This window comes from Trachypithecus francoisi, unplaced genomic scaffold, assembly GCF_009764315.1.
Source record: "Trachypithecus francoisi isolate TF-2019V2 unplaced genomic scaffold, Tfra_2.0 Lachesis_group20, whole genome shotgun sequence".
In the NCBI taxonomy this organism is placed as follows: Eukaryota; Metazoa; Chordata; class Mammalia; order Primates; family Cercopithecidae; genus Trachypithecus; species Trachypithecus francoisi.
Window position 1 is genome coordinate 14,995,818 of NW_022681466.1, and position 5,585 is coordinate 15,001,402.

Below are 5,585 nucleotides of genomic sequence, written 5' to 3' on the forward strand. Positions count from 1 at the left end.
TGTCCCAGGTTCTTCTCCCAGAGCCCCCTGCCATCCCAGCATCCTTGCAGCCCAGAGCTGAGGAAGGGAGTGTTCTGATTCCTGGCAGTGCCCAGCTTCCTGTTTTTCTCCAAGTGGACAAGGTCAGTCTGCTGGAAAGGGACATGGGGGCCATTTGTGGGCCAACAGATCCCAGCCGTGTAGATGAACTCAGCAGCTAGGGGAGGAGCAGGGAAGCTGCACTGGGCCCCTGAGCCCCCCACTGTCCACCCAGAGGGCCCTCTCCTCCTGACACCCCCGCAGACTCCAGCAGATCCTCACACACCTCTGCAAGGCCTCCTTGTTCTCTCTGACCTCCTGAGCTTCAATTTGCTCATCTGTGAAACAGTGAGGGGGCTTCTGCAAGTGCCTGCCTACCTGCTCCAGGGATCTAAGCCAGACTGCGAGTGGGGTGGGAAGGGCTCTGCCAGCCACCAAGCAGTGAGGCTGGTGACGGGAGCTGCAGGAATCACAACTGCCAGGCCCTTCCGCTGTGCTGTTTCAGCTTCAGCATGGCCTTATGAGGATGGACTTCTTATTTCTATTTTGTGACTGAGGAAAATGAGGCTGAACGCCTCACCTATGATCATAGGAATAGCAAATGACCAGTATCAGGCCTGGGCCCACACCACAGCCACCTCCCTCTTCACAGTGCTGCTGTGGACAGTGCTGTCTCAGAACCTGGTGAATACAGGTTTCCCTTTGGTGGGAGGATCATAAGATCCTGACCCAAGTGCATGAGAGGTTACTTCATGGGGAAGATAAGATGCTTCACCAGAAGGGGCCAAAAGACACCAGGGATTACATCTGTAATTCCAGCGACTACGGAGGCTGAGGTGAGAGGATCACTTGAGGCCAGGAGTTCGAGGCTGCAGTGAGCTATGATCACACCCGCCTGGGTGACAGAGCAAGACCCTGATTTTATTTTATTTCATTTTATTTATTTTATTGAGACGGAGTCTCACTCTGTCACCCAGGCTGGAGTGCAGTGGCCCAATCTCGGCTCACTGTAACCTCTGCGTCCCAGGTTCAAGTGATTCTCCTGCCTCAGCCTCCTGAGTAGCTGGGACTACAGGCCTGCACTACCACGCCTGGCTAATTTTTTTATTTCAGTAGGGACGGGGTTTCACCATGTTGGCCAGGCTGGTCTCGAACTCCTGACCTCAAGTGATCCACCTGTCTTGGCTTCCCAAAGGGCTGGGATTACAGGCGTGAGCCACCATGCCCAGCCATGACACTGACTCTTAAGAAAAAAAAGAGCCAACTCAGAGCCTTCAGCCTCCCCCCGTCCCCCCAACACACACAAACACACCCCACCGTCCATTCAGCACGATTCATTGCACACCTCAGGATGCCTTTTGGGAATTCTGCACCCTTCTGGGGAGGTGGAGTCAAACTATTCAAGTTCAAATTCCAGCTCTGCCAGTTACCAGCTCCAGGGCTTTGGGCAAGTTTCATAACCCACTTTGCCTCAGCCTCCACTGTAGAGTGGGGATAATAACAGCTCTGACCTCCTAGGAATTAAGGTGTGCATTAATCAATCATGTCAAATGTCATCATCAGCATCCTCCCTCCCTCCTCCCTCTCAACCCCTCTTGCCTGACTTGGCCTCTCTCTTTTCTTCCACTTGCCTCTGCCCTCTTCTCTCTCCTATGAACTCCTCCCTCATCCCTTCCAGGCCCTTTCCTGAGATGGAGAGCGGCCACCCCAGAAAAGGAGGCTCAGACCAGGAGTACGTGAGGCCATGGCCAAGGGAGGATCCACATGGAGGAGGCACCCACCGGAGGGGGCAGGGCCCCGTCCTGCAAAGGGCCCAAGTAAACCGCTTAGCCTCCTTTCCCGCTGAACCCTCTGGGGTCTGAGAGGAGGGCCTAGGGGTCATTCTCCTGCTCACTCTAAACCCAAGGACTCAGACCCAGCAGCCAGAGATCCAAAAGGGAGAACAACAGGGAGCTGAGTCACACAGAAGCTGGCTTTTCATCCAGATGACCTTGAGCATGAACAAGAAATGATGGGGAATGGAGCACCCCCCGTCCAACAGAAAGCAAGCCTAGGTCAGCCTGCCCTTAAGCTCAGCGACTTTTGGGATATAGGAAAATAAAACAAGAGTTCAGTGCCTGATACATGAGTAGGTGCTCAAGAAATACTTGTTGAATGAATAAATGACTCCACATGGGGCTAAGGTGTTGGAGATGGGAGCAGACAAGGAGTGCTAACAGCCACATTGGCCACACTGAATGTGGACCAAGACGGTAGCTTCCAGGGTAATACCTGCAGCTAACCCTGGCAGAGCACTGCTCTAAATGCCTTACCCATGGTGACTGATTACTTCTCCTAAAACACCTTATGATGGTTCTATTATCATCACCCCTGTTTTACAGACACGGAAACTGAGGCATAGAGATATCAAGAAGCTGGCCCAAGGTTACAGAAACCCAGGCGCTCTGGCCCAGAGGCCATGCTGTTAACCCCTGTGCTCCCCTGCTTTCAATGTTGTTCTGAAGAGGGAATATCCTGAGCTTTCAGCTCATGTGCTCATCTCTTGGTTCAGATACCATGCTTTTGGCTTCCCTGGAGTTTTCTCAGCGTATGTGCTCTACCTGGATCTCCATCTGTGGTCTGTCTCCGCTGTTGTTTTACCAGTGTCATCTGCCTTTTCAGCAGATCCATGCTGTTGGCTATCTGGGTTCAAATTCAAAACAATGTCAGCAGTTAAGAGAGAGATGTGGTGGTTTGCACCAAGATGGAGGTGTTGAAGACAGAAAAAGGGAATGGTTGGGCTCTGTTTTGGAAGTAACAGTGAAGGGACCGCCTGATAGTTTGGACGTATGGGGTGAGAATAATAATTATACCCACCTCACCACAAATTAAAGAATAGAATGCATGGAAAATGGGTGATTGAATGCATATGAAGTAGGTGATGTAGCATGTGATAGCCACGACGGGTTCTATAAAGCAAAGAAGCCAGGCATGGTGGTGCACACCTATAATCCCAGCACTTGGGGAAGCCGAGGCAGGAAGATCACTTGAGCCCAGGAGTTTGAGACCAGCCTGGGCAACATAGTGAGAGCCCGTCTCTAAAAAAAACAAAAAAATTAGCTGGGTGTGGTGATGCACACCTGTAGTCCCAGCTACTTGGGAGGCTGAGTTGGGAGGATCCCTTGAACTGAGGAGTTTGAGGCTGCAGTGAGCCATGATGGCACCACTGCACTCCAGCCTGGGCAACAGAGTGAGAACCTGTTTAAAAAAAAAAAAAAGGAAACAGGGAAGAGAAAGGAGGAGAGATAGCCATGAAGAGGTTGCAGGTTGAGCAAGCCCTGGGCTTGTTCCTGTTGCTGGGAGCTTTCTGCCACCCCACATTTGTGCAGGATTCCAGCTGAAACTCCCAGCCGGGTGCTCTTGCTGTAGGTACTTGAGCCAGTCCTGGCAAACGCCTATTACCTGGACATAATTATCAACGTGCTTCTGTGGCAGATGCTGGGAAGCGCCACCCAAATCCTTGGCTATCGGCAATGGGAAGACGCCTGCAGCTGTCAACCTTCTTTGAAGACCGTCTCAACTGAGAACAGCCTCACCCAAGGTCATACCTCCTTCCAGAGGTAGCCAGTATCCAGTGACTCATCGACACGATGGTATGAAGGCCAGGCCTCCTCATGCCAACCAGAGATGAAGCTGAAGGGCCATCTCAGCCGAAGGTGCCCTGTGGGGTTGGCTGAGGCCTTTGTTGAGACTCCATCACATCCCAACATCTCCCTCTGCTCAGTCTTGCTTTGGTCCCTTCCTTTTCACAGGTGTTGATCCCCAAGGCCTCCTAATCAACTTTCTGCACGCTAATCTCCATTTCGGAATCTGCTTCCTGGGGAACTCAACTGGCAACCAGCACTTTTACTCCCAAAAGGCGTCCCAGTTAGGATAATAAGTTACACCATCACCCCAGCTCTATGCGACCTACCAAGTCACAGTGTTTGTCACTACTTGCTGTAATTACTTATTTAATGACACTAGACCGGGAGCTGGAGGAGGCAGGAAATGTGTAGGCCTCATTCCCAATCATGCAGAACCCAGGGCCTGTCACAGCAGGTGCCCAGTAAACATTTGGTGAATGGATGAATAAACCACCTTATCTAAGCATTTAGAGACCAGGGCAGCTCCAGGGAGAGGAGGAGGAGGAGGAAGCTATGAGCAGTGAAAACAAAGAAAGCAGCTGCCAGACAGGTGCGTCCACACCTCCATCCCAATCAACTGCCCTTGCTGGTAGCTCCCCCTGGGTGGGCCTGGCATATGGGGAGGACTCAGTCAGGTTCCTTCACTCGTTCATGTAATACCTATTGAGCCCTTCCCCTGTGCCAAGCCCAGTGCAGGACGCTGGTGTCCAGAGGTGAGTCCAACCCAGGCCTCCATCCCCCAGGACCTCACAGGTTAGAAGGGGAGGCACATGTGTGAACGATTATGACATAGTATGAAAAGTCGACAGTATGCCAAGGCTACCCTTGATTTTTATTTTAGCAAGATTTCACCTGCACTAACAGTGGGTGGAGGGAGGAAATGGGATCCTGGATTTGTCTGCAACCTCAGGAGTGATTCCGACCCCAAGTTCGTAAGAATCCCACCCCTGCTGGTGTTCCCTGGCTCCCGCCGCCTGCTCCTGATCCCTTCTTCTCCTGCCTTTTACTGAAATCCATCAGTCCTGCAGCCCAGGCCAGGCTCACAGTGCCTTCCAAGGTGGCAACCACCTAATCATATTAATAAAAATGGCTGTGGGGCCAGTTGTTCTCTCCTATGTAAAGTTCATGTTTTAGAGATGGCTTTCCAGAGATCGTGGCCTTAGTTTTGTTGCCTACTCCAGACCAGGTGGGCAGACAGCTTGATCCTGGGTGGGAAGAGAACCTGACTTGTAGACTCGCCCAACCTCTTGCTCAGCAGGCAGGCAGCCATTCACCCAAGTGGCTGAGATTCCCAGGAATCTCAGCTCAGCTCCTGGAGGAAATCTGGAGCCAGTCTGGGGAGCTGGCAGGCCCAGCCACCTCTCTACCCACCCTCCTCACCTCCCATTCTCATGTACTGTTCATCAGAAGGGCCCTTGGCTGCCACAGGAAGCTCACCCACAAAGCAGAATTCCAGGAACTCCAGGCTGAGCAGACTCCTGGCTGCTTTCTCAGTTCCTTTTGTTTCTTAAAGGTCTCTGGTGCCAGAGCTCAGCCCCCTGACCTTCCAGGCAGAACCCTGACTGGTTGTCTCTGCACTGCTCCCTCCCTCCCCCACAATTACACTTCTCCCTTCTTGGGGCTTCTGAGACTCCTAGAAGGTCACCGCTGGAAAGGACCGTATAGATAGCAAAAGAGGAAGCTGCGAGGCCCTACGGAGAGCCTCTATTTAACCACTCCCACCTGCCAGAGTCCCCAGTCTCCACAAGAGTAATCATTAATTGGGCCCCAAGTGGTGTGGGCCACTCTTTTGTCCCTGGACCCTTTCCGTAGGTGATGACATAAAACGATTTAACTTTAACTGCCCTAAAAAAGGGTAGTGGGGGTGGGTGCTGGTAACTCATCACATAGGCCAGGATGTGA

General features: G+C 52.2%; 1 long non-coding RNA gene across 1 annotated transcript; it reads right to left on the minus strand.

The window, feature by feature from the left end:
• Window positions 1-1,662: 1,662 nt before the first annotated feature.
• On the minus strand, window positions 1,663-5,224 carry LOC117066497. Its single transcript, XR_004430362.1, has 3 exons — window positions 5,121-5,224; window positions 2,619-2,700; window positions 1,663-1,820 (listed from the first exon to the last, which is right to left on the minus strand). It is a non-coding gene; the product is annotated as an uncharacterized LOC117066497 (long non-coding RNA).
• Window positions 5,225-5,585: the final 361 nt, after the last annotated feature.